Source organism: Melospiza melodia, assembly GCF_035770615.1.
Source record: "Melospiza melodia melodia isolate bMelMel2 chromosome 7 unlocalized genomic scaffold, bMelMel2.pri SUPER_7_unloc_1, whole genome shotgun sequence".
Lineage (NCBI taxonomy): Eukaryota > Metazoa > Chordata > Aves > Passeriformes > Passerellidae > Melospiza > Melospiza melodia.
This window is the reverse complement of record NW_026948497.1, coordinates 1,601,189-1,615,301: the sequence shown is the minus strand read 5'-3', so window position 1 is coordinate 1,615,301 and position 14,113 is coordinate 1,601,189. Positions and strand designations below refer to the sequence as shown.

The window sequence follows — 14,113 nt, the reverse complement described above, 5'->3', positions numbered from 1 at the left end:
CACTATTAATCCCAATAAACCAATATACCTTAAACCAATATACCTTCTCACCGTCCTTCCCTAAAACAAACAGGAGGCGAGTTCCGGTCCTGCGTCCTTAGACGTCTTATGGCCGGAGCCTAGGCTTTTTTTACCAACCACCAAATCCAAATCCAATTATCACCTTTTTCCAATATAATGCAAGTTTGGGCTTACCTTGGCAGTTTTCCATCAGGCGCGGGGTGTCAGGCACGACCGATTACTCCCCGAGAAGTGCTCGGTGCCAGCTTGGTGTGGATCGGGACGCGAACCGCCCCAGCAGCCCTTGGAGTCCTGCCGCGGTCGCCAGAAAACTGTTGCCCGATTCATAAATGACACAAAACTCGGATAAGTTTTGTGGGTGCTTTATTAAGGGCCCGGGGAACTGGGGGACTCATGTCCCAAAATCCGAGCCCCCAAATTCACGTATGGGTGCTTCCCTCTTATACATGCGATTCACAACAAAGTCTCCAAGAAACAGTTTCCCGTTCCCCTTGCCTAGTCTCTAAGAAACAGTTCCCCGTTCCCCTTGCCTGGTCACAGACCCCTTGTGATACATTCCTTGGTTCACAAACAAGATCATTAATCCTCTGCTTATCTTATTCTAAGAGCATTGTATGCTGCCTCCAGACAGGTTAGCATTCTTACTTTCCTGCACTAGTTTAATTATTTATTAAATCCCTAAGACTACCTGCTAGGTAACACACAAAACCCAACACACACTTTCAATGGCTACAAAACTACTTTTTAACAAACCAGTTCACACACGACTCACTATAATTAAATATTTTGCTAAATTTAATTTCTTTTCCAACAGCCTGTTCTGTTTAATTTCTCCCAAATCATTATATATAGGAACTCCCAAACTTGATCCAGTTTCTTTGGGTAATAAGAAAATTGGTTTTATCACTCTAGCGGCGCAGCTGCCAGACAAGATCAAATCTAGGGGTTTAAGGCTCCCCTGAAATGTGTTCCAAAAGGAGTTTATCTCTTTCCCAGTACACTCATATAGATACTTGTAACAAACAATTTTTCTTACCATTTTCACCATTTCCTTGCTTTTTACTAGATCTGCTGAGCTTGTTTCAGCAGCATCCCATTCAAAGCACAACCAGGCTTCCCCTACAGGGCACTCTCCTAGGAGTGGCTGCCTAAAAGTGGCGGTATTGTATGCTATCCAATACACTCTCTTATTTTTCTGATAAAGGACCAATTGGGAGAGGTTAACACAATCAGGGTTAGAACTGATGTGGACTCTTGACAAGGAGCTCACTTCCTCCTCACAGAGGGGTTGGTAGCATTCATTGCATGGCTCAGCTGGGCTCCCCTGAGCACCACCAGCCATCAGAGCCATCAGTACTACCCTTCCCAAGAGTCCGGTATGGGTCATCTCACACAGCCTGCCCACCCGGCCTTGCCTCTTGGGGAATTTTATTGAGGAAAAGCTTCCAAGCTCTTTAGAGTCCCTTCTACCCGTTTCTCTGGTTAAACCTCTCTTGCTCTGTTCCCTACCAATTTTGGCTTCCCCCAGGGGAGTGTTCTGTAGAGGATTAACCTGGAGTCTTTAGAAATAAATTGGGGAACTTAACCAGAATTACTTACTTACAGCCTTAAACTTTTTACCAACATAGTTTACACAGAACAGTCTTAAAACATTTTAAGCAATATTAGAACACTGATACCAATTTTTTTTTCCCACACAGTTCAGTCTTTTTGACTCTTCCTTCTGAGAGTCATCTTTAAATCACAGTATACTCAGGTGAATTAACTTGTGAAGCAGATGAATCTTGTCCAGCGCCGGGGGGTGAGAGTGATGTGGACTCTGGTCCAATGCCAGAGGGAAAAACTGGGACTCTGGCCCAATGCCAGAAGGACAAAGGGGTGGAGTCCGGTCCAATGCCAGAGGAAGAATGGGGTGCAGTCCGGTCCAATGCCAGAATGCCAGAGGGAAAAAAAACTGGTGTTGAATCCTGGTCCAATGCCAGGGGGTGAGAGTGATGTGAGTCCAACCTTTTCCTTTTGGTCTGCACCGTCGAATTAGTAAGGAAGAGTACCTGAAACGGACTTTCAAACACAGGCTATAATGGTCTGCTATTTAATGATTTTATCAAAACTCAGTTTCTCTGTTTAATGTTATTGGTTAATTTCTCTTTTTCCATAGCTTGCATGTTTCTCTCATCAACTTCTACATACTCTGTATTTTGCAAGGAGTTGTATTTCTCAGCTAACTTAACTCCCAAAGTATTTTTATACCCCTATTTTTCTGTGTATTTAATTCACTGGTTTTCTGTTCTATTTTTCAAGATCTTATCTATTTATCTCTTGCTTCTGTTTCTCACTTTCACTTACAGCTTAAATACTTCTTTCAACCCCTTACACTTGAATTTTTTTTCTTTTTTTTTTCTTACGCCATTCTTCTACACAATACACTTCCCTCTAAGGAGATGTGGTAAAACTTATAATGCACAATCTACATTACCTCTATTCTAATTTGTCTATATTCATTCTCACACATTCCTTCATACCCTCAAGACACAAACTGGATCATTATTGCTAGAAAATCACTGTGGCTCCCCTCACCTTGGGGTTGGCCCACAGGTCTCAGTATCCCTGGGCCTCTTGGAAGGGCCCTGGCTCTGGTTGCCTCTGGTGCACATTCACCTGTGAGGCTGTCTGCGTGTCACTCATGCTCGCACAGCTACGGCTCCCTCACACACCTGAGGAGCACTAGTCTCGTTTGCAGGTCACACACACACACACTTCAGCCACAGCCCCCACCCGCCGAGGGGACACAAGCCTGGTTTGCAGGTCACACATACACACACTTCCACTGCCCCCTTCCCACGTGCCCGGGAAGTTGAGGCTGACTTTGTGACTCACTCTCACGCACACAACAAGACAACAATAAGGTACCTTTTACTTTCACATCACTTATTACAAGTTAAGTATTACTGGCCAGTTTTGGTGCTATTGGATATCCTTTCTACCTAGCTGTTTTTGTCTAACTTGAGATGTTTTTCACTATACTATACTATACTATACTATACTATACTATACTATACTATACTATACTATACTTCTTAGTACTTTGTTGAGACAGGACTTATCTGCTCCTGTATCTACTCAAAAATTCTAATTCTTCATTTAGGGGTCCCACTTCAAAGTTTACCAAGGGCTCTTCTAGATGTTACATCGGGTCCCCTATAGTGTAAAGCCCCTGACCCTGTAATTGTCACCTTTAAGGATCTTCCCTAAATTATCTTGTTCTCTGGCTATTGCCTCATCGAGACTGAGCTTTCTACAAAACCTCCTCACATGTCCTGCCTTTCCACAGTAATAGCAATGTCGTTCTCTCAAAGGGACTTGAGGTGTCTCCATCCCTCTTGCACCTGACAGTACTGGCCTATCCTTGCCTCCTCCTGGTGGTGGACCCGCCCACCCTGCACTTTCTCTAGCTACAGCAACCATGATCTTAGCCTTGGCCCTTGCTTTATCTTCCTCCCTCCTTAAATACACCTTCAATGCCTCTCTTAATAACTCATTTATGTCCTTCTCTTGCCAATCTTCCATCTTTTCCAGTTTTCTCCATATATCAGGCCAAGATTTGGTAACAAATTGGACTTTTAGTAGCATTTCACCTCCTGGGGTGTCTGGGTCTACTCTAGAGTACAACTGGAAGTTCTGCTTTAGGCGGTTAAGCCAGGCAGCGGGGGCTTCATCCTTCTCTTGTGTACCCTCAAATGCCAATTGGGTGTTAGTTCCTTTGGGAACTGACTCTTTGATCCCCCATATTATCAAAGACCTATATTCCATCATGGCCTTCCTCCCCTCCTCCTGGTTAGGGTTCCAGCTGGGATCCGTTAGTGGCAATTTCTGTTCACCTGATGGCACCTGGGGTCCTGGACTGTTATCTTTCTCCCAAATTTTTATGCCAGCCGCCTTTATCATCTGGACCTCTTCTGGGGAAAATAATATACTCAGGATGGAATTCATCTCCCCCCAAGTGTAGATATTTGGACCTAGAAATTGATCCACTTGGTTGGCTATGCCCACTGGGTCCTCAACTAAATGCCCCAACTCTTTCTTGAATCCTCTCACCTCAGAAGCAGTTAGGGGAGCATTCACAAAGCCAACACCTCCCGCCACTCCTCCCATAGGAACCTCTCTGAGGGGAAAGAGTCTCTCTGCCTTGGAGGTCTTGGATCTGGTGCTACAGTAAGGCCCATCTTCAGATGCCAAACTACTTTGTGGGTTCTCTGGGTTACCCTGAATGTTCTGCCCATCAGCAGATGTATTTGCTGATAGCTGTTTACTGGGCAAGGAGGCATTTGTGTCCCAACTAGGAGGAGGTAAAAGGACAGCAATAGGAGGGGGAGAAGAGCCTGAGTAGATATTAAGCGGAGCTGGAGACGGGGTGGAGAATGCAGAGGTGGAGTAGGCACTTGTGGTGATGCAGAAGGAACTGGAGGGGATACTGGGTTTATCATAGGGGAAGCTGAAGAGGTAGAAGGAGGAATTTGAGCAGGTGGTAATGAGATGGCAGCCGGGGGAGGAACCGGACCTGCCATTTGAGGTGCTTGAAGAAGAGGATTATAAGGTGGAGGGGCAGAAGGAGGCAAATAATCCAGGGGGTCCCATCTTTTACTAATTCTATCATCCCCTCCTTCATTCCCCTCTTTCTTCCTCTGTACCTTACAAATTTGCACCCCTTCATCCTCAACAGCGCTCTTTAACCAGCAAGATACATACAATAAATGCTCAGGATCAGTATCGCCTCGAGCTGTCAGATAATTATTTAATTGTTGGCACATCCACTTATCCTTTGTCCCACACCAAGGCCATCCTCCTTGCACCTCTAATTCTGGCCACACTTCCATACAATAATGGATCATTTTCACTTTATCTAATCCCTCCGTGGCCTCTATAGAATCCCATTTTACTAACAGTTCTCCTAAGGGACTATTGGGATGTATATACCTCAGTCTCTTGCTGGTCTTTTTACTATTACAACATCCCATTTTTCAGGTCTCAATAAAAAAGTCCCAAAGGTGCCTCTACTGACCGGGAATTTCAAAGAAAACCTTGTTTGAGGAGCTTCAGCCTCCTCCACTGAACTTCAAATTTCTGCCTGATGCTCAGGACTTTATACTGAAACAACTGCCCAATCTCTTGATTGCCCAACTTCCCAGCGTCAGGTCTTACATCTATCGGGACTTGAACACACGAAGCCTCGTCCAAGAATCCGGGTCGTGCCTGACTCCCTCGGTCAGGAAAAACAACTGCCTGATTTTTTAGTTCGCCTAACCCGCCAATTTTTAGGCTTCACCGTATCAGGACTTAAAAGCAAACCGCAGCCTCCTTCGCTGGGGTTTGTGCCTGACTCCCTTTGTCAGGACTTACTTTGCCTGCAGGGCTTGTGAAACACCCGAATCCTTCTCGGGACTGACAAATCTTACTCGAATCCTTCTCGAGACTTACAGAAGTGCCTGACCTCCCTTTGTCAGGACTTTGGGGTGCGTGCCACTCATACACAGTAATTCACTCCGCACGCCAGGAGTGAGGGGGCCCTTTATTCCCCCTTGGGAGACGACTTCACTCACGCTAATTCCACGCGCTTCCCCCTGTTCCTGGCCGGTTTTCTCGCGAAAAGCCGGAACCGCAGTACTGAGGGGTCCACTCTCACTTCGAAGGTCCGGCTGCCGGCCCTCGTCTCACTCACACACACATGCGCACGTCTCCCACTCCTGCCACCGGATTTCTCACCAGTCCATTGCTCCGGTGCTCCTCTGCATTGCTGTCCTGAGCCAATCTCTCTGGTCCTGGTAGCCAGCTGTCCTCTGAAGATCCAAGAAGGCCAGTCCTGAGTCCTCTTGCGGCATGGCTGTCCCGGACGAGGCCCCAGCTGAAATAAACAGGGCCAGGAGACTTCTTCTCCTTTTTAATGCCTTTATTAAAACTGATCAGCTCAGGATTGGGCGGCTCGACGGGTCTGCAGTGTCCGTCGTCTCTCCCAAGGCGACTCAGAGGAGGAGGATATGCACAGCTCTGTCCACCAGGGGCAGAGCTGGGGGAAAATCCAGTCCTCGTGGGAGCCTTTAGGGCCTGCTGATCCCTGTCAGATGGTAATCCTCCCACTCAGTCGGCCTGGTCTCACCGCTGGGGTCGTCTCTCATGGTCAGGGCACGAGGGTCCGAAGGTGTTCCGCGTCTCTGCAGGCTCAGCATTCGGCTCCTCACGTCCAGACATCCCTCCAGTCTCTCAACTCTTAGGTGGCTCGTTGTTTTTGGGGTTTCTCCGTGGGTTTGGAGTCGGGGGTCCCACAAAGTATTCTGGTCTTGGGAGTCACTTTGCATAACCCCCCCCACCCTCTCAGGTGTCTTCACTATTCTGGGAAAGGTACAACTTAGCCTCGGGAAGGTCCCCACTCAGGAGAAGGGCCATTAACTCGCCCCAGCCAGGGCTTTTACTAATACAAAAACAACCATTAATGACAACGACCCATGATTACAATAACAAAACGCGCAGAACTTGGGCAGGGCCAGTGATCTTGCTGCCTCTTTGAAACTTTTTCTCACAAAAAAAATATTAACCGAATTTTTGTTCATAACAGAATGCAGTAAATTAGAGCCAATGGAGGGACAGAGAGCGAGAACATTCTAGGGACTAACCAAAGATGGGTAATAGGGGGTGATCTAGGGTAATTAGGCCAACGGGCCAATGGGGTAACATAACTTTCCATAAATCAGCATGTGCCTACAAAGATCTATAGGAGAAGCAAGCTTCTCACCATAACCTTGAAATCTATTCTTCTTATTGGGGACCAGTCCCCCACGGGTGGGAGATTGAGACTCCCATGGGCCTCCACACCAGTGCATCTTCCTTTTCCTCGCAGCCTCCTTCTCCTCTGTCCAGACAAAGGTTAGCATTGACAAATCCTGTCTTTGCGGGAAGAACAAGGGGTGAGCACCTTGGGTTTTGTGAGAAAGGAGCCTCACTCTTTAGAATATTTGAAAGTTTAATAAGGAATAATAAGGGACAAATCAGTAACAGCGCTGGGTGCTTGGCGATGGCCAGAGGCACACTGGTTAACCACAGCAACTCTTCTTGTCTAGTTTCTCCAGTGTATTGTTCAAATACATATTCATAATGGTTATACACATTCAAACATTTCTCTGAACTCGTTTACATGTTCCAGGAATTCTTTAGGTTGGTTTGACCCCCAACCTGTCTTTTTAGAGTACATGCAGGAATCGTGGATTGCTGTTTTGAGGGTTGTGTGTCACTCCCTCACAAGGGCCCCTGTTCTGTGGTTTCAGCAGGTGACAGTTATTGACAGTGCAAGGGTCAGTGGCAGGGCTCCTCATCACATCCCTTCCTGAAATGTTATCTGACCATGCAGACGGTTTTAGCTATTTCCACAACTACTTGAAATGAACATTGGCTATTTCACAAATATCTCTGAAGTGTAATTGTCAGTTCTTTACAAAAATAAAAGCATTAATTATTATTTCACAATTACAGCTACTTCTGCAAAAGTTCACATTCTAATGCACAACACATGGCATCCACTTTAATATTTTGCAAAAGCCAAAACTATAATGTATGTTTTTCACACCCTCCACAAACTCAAATAAATTTTATAAATGATGTTCTGAGGATATGAGCTAACAGGGGCCAGGGCATTGGCCATAAAAACCTGACAAATCGTACCACAGCAAAAGCAGTGAAAAGTGATTACAAACTGTAGTCTATCAAAATTGTTGTGATTAAGAATATTTTGCAGAAGTCAATACATAACAGCAAAAGCCAACACTACCTATTTATTTATAACAAACCCAGGGCAGGATTTTCCCTTGCATGGAGCACTTGGGCCTTCCCCGGGCCCCTTCTGCCCTCGTGCAGAGCCGGTGGCATTTTCCAGCACACCCAGTTTGTAACCCAGAGTTGGGTGCAGCCAAAAAGGCTCCAAGCACCTCCTTCCAGGCTGACTCTGCAGGTGCCGAGGCTGCTCTGGGCTCTGCCAGGGCTCTGCTGGGGCTCAGCTCTGGGCCAGACTGGGCCCGCTCTCCCCTCACATTGCTCCGGGCAGCTGAGGCACAGCGGGAGAAGGAAGGGACATGGCAAGGCAGTTGAGGGTTAAGAGAGTTTTTATTCAAACAACTGCCATAACAAACAGGATGTCTTAACTACCATAAACTAACTACCAGTGCTAACTACCACAACTAAGTACCAGTGCTAACTACCATAACTAACTACCACAGCTTGTTGCCCGATTGATAAATGACACAAAACTCGGATAAGTTTTAAGGGCCCGGGGAGCTTGGGGGACTCACGTCCCTAAAACTCCAGCCCCCAAATTCACGTATGGGTGCTTCCCTCTTATACATGCGATTCACAACAAGGTCTCCAAGAAACAAGTTCCCCGTTCCCCTTGCCTAGTCTCTAAGAAACAGTTCCCCGTTCCCCTTGCCCGGTCACAGACCCCTTGTGATACATTCCTTGGTTCACAAACAAGATCATTAATCCTCTGCTTATCTTATTCTAAGAGCATTGTATGCTGCCTCCAGACAGGTTAGCATTCTTACTTTCCTGCACTAGTTTAATTATTTATTAAATCCCTAAGACTACCTGCTAGGTTACACAAAAAAGTCAACACACTTTTCAACGGCTACAAAACTACTTTTTAACAAACCAGTTCACACACAACTCACTATAATTAAATATTTTGCTAAATTTCCTTTCTTTTCCAACATGCTAACTACCAGAACTATTTGTCCTGACTACTGTAACTGAATGCTGTCCTCAAGGGCTTCCTCTCCTCCGCTGCTCCCTCAGTTGCTTTGCTACAGTGATCAGAGGGGTCAGGCTGGAGAGAGGCTTGGCTGATGATAAAAATGGGTGCTGCCCAAAGGATAAAAAGGAAAGAAATGAACTGTTACTTTCCAGAGTCAAGTTCCTCACAGGCTCTGTTGCAACAGGACAAAGGGAAATGGTTTGAAACTGAGGAGAGGGAAGCAGGCTCAGATTAGATCTAAGGAAGAATTTTTTAACCAGCAGAATGGGGAAACACTGACAGAAGGTGCCCAGAGATGTGGGAGGTGCCTTCTCCCTGGAAACATCCAAGCTGAGGTCAGGCAGGGCTCTGGGCCCCCTGAACTGCTCGAAGATGTCCCTGCTCGCTGTGGGGCACCAGGCCCAGATGAGCTCCAAAGGAGCCTGCCAAGCCACAGCAGGCGAGGATTCTGCTTGCTCTGCGTGGGGAACGCAGCCAGACTGGAGACTGTCGGAGGGGGCCCCACAAAAAAACCCCTCCCTGGCGCTGCTGCTTCCCCTGCAGCCCCTGGCCCTCAGCTGCAGCAGCTCCTGGGCAGCCCAGCGCTGCTCCTCGTCCGGCTCCAGGCTGCACTCGAGGCAGTCCCGCAGCAGAGCCAACAGGCGCCGGGGCTCCTGCAGCTGCGGGGTCCCGTTCTGCCGGATCAGAGCGTGAGCCTGCAGGGAAAGCAAACTCAGCGCTCTGCCAGCTCCCTTCACACCCACACAGGCTCACATCCACCCCGGGCCTCAGCCCCAGCTCCAGCTCCAGGGGCACTTTCCTCCCTGCCACAGATGCTGCTCAGAGCTCATTTTGCTATGCCAATCAAAAAAACCCAAACCCTGGGGCTACCACAACCACTGCAACATCCAAATGATCTTGCCTTGAGAGCCAGTTTCATTGGCTGACTCTGTCAGTAGGAACCTCCATCAGAAATAGCACATTTTGCTTCTCCAAATGTGGACACCAGCTTTACAGGCCATTTTCCAGAGTCAGTGTGGTCTGCCTGTGTTATTTCAGAGGATTCTTACATCAAGTGCATCTCTGCAGTGCCACTGACACTCATGTAAATGCATTCCTGATGCCCCATCCCAGAAACTGCCAGGCAAGGACTAGGAGGTTTGTGTTGCTGAAAGCTCAGGCTAGGTGACACAGACAAAGTAGCTTGGACTAGGAAAGAAATACTTTAGACTATGGGGATGTTAAACAACCATCCTTATGTTTTCAACAAGTTTTCCAGTGAGAAGAATCAGGGGGAAATCACCTCACAAAACTCTTTTAGAAACTGCTGCAGAAAACTTGTTGGGTTTGGGGGCAGGATGTGGGGTTGGTGTGGGGTTTTCTTGCAAGGTAACATTAGACCTGATGCACTTGCTTCACATTTCCAGGTCAACCTCACAGCCAGAAGAGCGGCAACAACATAAATCCCAAAGCACATTGTTGCTGAAGATTGCAAAATCTTCGTCTGTGTTGAGGCACGAGTCCTCTGGGAATTCCCTTCCCATGTGCAGAAACCTCCAGCTGCTGCTCCCAGTGCAGGGTCCCCCTGTGCTCACAGGCTTCTGCAGCCCCTGGAGAATTTGCCTCTTACCATGGCCGCCGTTTCCCTGAAGTAAGGAGGTTCTCCTTCCACAATCCCGATGGTCACAGTGCCAAAGGTCCAGATGTCCACCTTGGGGCCATAAGGAGATCTGGTCACAACTTCTGGGGCCATCCAGTGAGCAGTGCCCACCATGGAGCTGCGCTGGTCCTGCTCAGGGCTGAGCTGAGCGCAGAGGCCAAAATCAGCTGAGGAGAGAAACAAACCCTGTCAAAGGCAGCTGCAATGAGGAAACCAAGCACCAAGACTCCCCACTCTCAGTCTGAGAGTGCAGTAGTGAAGTCAGCTGGAAAAGCCCTCAGGGCTGTAGCCAAGCAAAGATGGAACTGGACCCTTCAAGAAACCCTCAGCTTTCATGCAGTGGCTTTTACTGATTCCCTTGGAGCTTTGGATTCCCACTGCTGCCCCTCTGTCAGGGCCATAGGCAGAGCAAAGGCACTGCTGGCACCCTGCTCCTCTGCTGCGCTCTCTGCAGGGGCAGCCGCTCTCAGCTGGCAGCACGGGCCGGGCAGTGCCCCCAGCAGCCCTTGTGGGGCTTTGGCCCTCCCTGGGAAGCAGCCCCACACCCGCAGCCCGGGAGCACCGTGCCTGGCCAGGAACACCCACCCAGCCTGACAGAGCCGTCCGTGCCCAGGAGGATGTTGGAGCTCTTCAGATCCCTATGGATCAACCACTAGGAATGGAGGAAATCCAGGCCCTGCAGACACTGAGAGAGAACAATGTGGTAAATAGGTGTGATTCATGCTGATAAAATTGAAACAGTAATTAATATTTGGAAATAATAAAACAGATAAAAGTTGTAATGCCAAAGAAGAAAGGGAGAGGAGGGGTTTCATCCCCCTCCTGGTAGATGTTCAAGGATAGGAGGAAAAAGCAAGAGAGAACAGTTACTAAAAGTTAACTGAGAGAAGGGAAAATGTGGTTGGGTCCCAGGAAAATGCCCGCTATAAGAGATTTATTGCTTTGATGCTAAAATGTAGTAATATGTTAGTTTTGGCTTACATTATCCTGGCTTGGTGCGCATGTGTAACCCAACGGTGAATTAAAGGACAAAGAGGAAGAGGAGAGGTCTTCATCCAAAATGACCCCCAAAGACTTGTGCAACCACCAAACCGAGTGGTGGAGCATGCACAGTAAAGGTGGTGAGGAGGGTGATGGTAAAAATGTGATGAATTGAAAATGGGAGGAGATGGCATTGACACATGACATAAAAGGGGGGAATCCACTTGGCAAGCTCGTACGTGAGGTGGCAAGGGTCCAAGAGCCCTGCACTCTGTACCCCGCAGTTATCTTTTGCTTATGTGCTATTATTTGAACTGAATTATCCCTTATTTTTAATCAAATTATATTGTCGATAATATTTTATAAACTATTCAATTAAAATTTTTGCTATCTCAAATATTGTTCGGGTTTTTTTTATTATGGGATAATTGGGCAAACATAACAACAAGAAACACGAGGACAAAAACCAATGGCCGGAATATATCACACAAGAAAGGACAGTTCAGAATTCTGCCAGCAGCAGCTTTGCCGTGACAGGCCAGGAGTGCAGTGCTCACAAGCTACAGGCAAACGGTTCAAGGCACAGCTGAGAACAGCAAATCAAATCCAAAACAGACAGAGAGTACCACAACAGCAGGAGAGAGAACAAGAACAGAGTAGAAGTGCAGTGATGCTGGCAGGCCGTTCACTGCAGAGGCTCTTTCTTCTCCAGCTCACAAAAACAACACAGAAACAAAGCCCTGAGCATGGAGCCACTCCTGTTCTCACGCCCCGTTTGGAAGGATCATCGTGTCCCAACCATGGGAGTGACAAGCAGGATCCCTCACCTCCCGACTGACAGCTGCCATCTCTCCTTCAGCCATGCATGTCTGTCTGACAACGTCCCACAAAGTTCCTCCATCCATGTATTCCATCACCAGCCAGAGATCTCCATCAACAAGGAAGCTGGAAGAGGAAAGCAATGGCATGGAGATGAAAGTGCAGAGCTCAATTGCCCCATGGAAAAGCCTGGAGTGGAGTTTTGTTTCCAGGTCATTTGTCAATGAGGACAGAATCAGATGGAGAGACATTCCTGCCAGGCTGCACAGCCCTTGGAATCTGCACAGTCTAAAGGAGAAGGAGACACCTGTGAGAAAGGAGAGGCCTTAGATGGCAAGCAGGTGAAAAATGCAGTTTAGCAACAGCCCAGATCAATGTGGAACCAAAACCCTTGGCCCCAGCTGGTTCAGCTTCTGGACTCATCAGTTCCACCATTCCCTGCAGAACAAGGCAACACAACTGCCAGGGTTATCCAGGGGAGGAGGCCGTGCAGCACTTGGGACAAAAGCAGTCAGAAAACCTTTCAGAAAGTCCCTTCAGAAACAGGCAAGGCCAGTGAAAACTGGGCAAATGAGGCATTTCTGGAAACAAGAACCTGATCTTCCTGGCATCTGTAGCAATGGAAAAGGGCTAGGAAGAAGAAGCCAAGGGAAATAATTTCTGCTGTGGTTTATCAGCACTTCTTGGGAGACACAGCAAACGGGGAGGAACTTGAAGGAAAAACCAAAGCAAAGCAACAAAAGCACACGGAGGGAGTGAACTGCCAGGCTGTTGTTTTGGGAAGATGTGGCTGGGTCAGGCATTTTCCAAACAGGCTACAGACTCCGGATGCCAGGAAAGGTTAACGCAGGGCCCGGGCACGGGATAAGAGCTGAAGCACTCACCTGTCCAAAGAGCTGACATTGTTGGGACTCTTGTCCTTCAGGAGCAGGATCTCATTCACAGCTCGTTCCCTGTTCTGCCCTCTGAGACTCATTTTCTTGATGGCCACCTGAAGGGACATTGCAGCCTTTAACTGCAGGAGTCTGTGGCAGGAGGCCACAGCAAACACTGAGCGAGACTTTTTGGAGCAACGGAGCCGGGCTGTGCCCAACTGCCTTGGGATGGGACACCAGAGCTCAGCAAGGGCCATTCCCACAGCTCATTGCTCTGCCAGCTGGGGGCTGCTTACAGGACACATGGCCAGAGATATTTGGCCTTGCAAGCTCTGCAGAAATGGTCCCTCAGCTGTCAGCCTCAAAGCTCTAACAACATTCTCTGCACCTACAGTCTTCTCTAATGGCCTCAACACTCTTATTATTATTCAAACATGTTTTGCAAGCAGGAGATAATTCTGGTTCTGTGAAAACAGAGCAAAACAGCCAGGAACCCTTTAGCAATTCTATGGGATTTCAGATCCAACTGGTGATTGGATGATTTCACGATTTCAGATCCAACTGCTTTGTTTGGGATTGCACAACAAAGCAAACACACACCCATTGCTCAGGTGATCCCTGTCACAGGCTGTCACTGACACCAGACCCAAACACAACTGCAGGATTTAGGAGACAGCTTTGCTCTGGACATCCATCTTCTCATTTCTCTCCTTCTCCCTCTGTGAACAACTGAAGTAGGACTAATACCCCAAACTGAGCCCAAGCAGGATCTCTCCCTAAATAGGCCTTGAGGTTCCCTTTGAAGATGAAAGGCAGGATGGAAAAACTGCTAAATAATGTTCCTGTCTGAGGCTGGGATGAAGATTAATGGGGCCTCAGTCTCCAGCAGCTGATGCATTCACACTTTTAGATATGAAGACCAAGCCAGGGTGTCCTGCTCTGACAGACACCGCTGCCCTCCTTGCATTCCTTTGCCACTTGAGAAGG

At 47.8% G+C, this 14,113-nt stretch overlaps 2 pseudogenes; both read right to left on the bottom strand.

The window, feature by feature from the left end:
- The window catches only part of LOC134432722 (zinc finger protein 11-like), a 246,541-nt pseudogene that overhangs the window by 12,042 nt on the left and 220,386 nt on the right, over window positions 1–14,113 (bottom strand).
- LOC134432657 (serine/threonine-protein kinase PAK 3-like) lies at window positions 8,821–13,403 on the bottom strand (annotated as a pseudogene).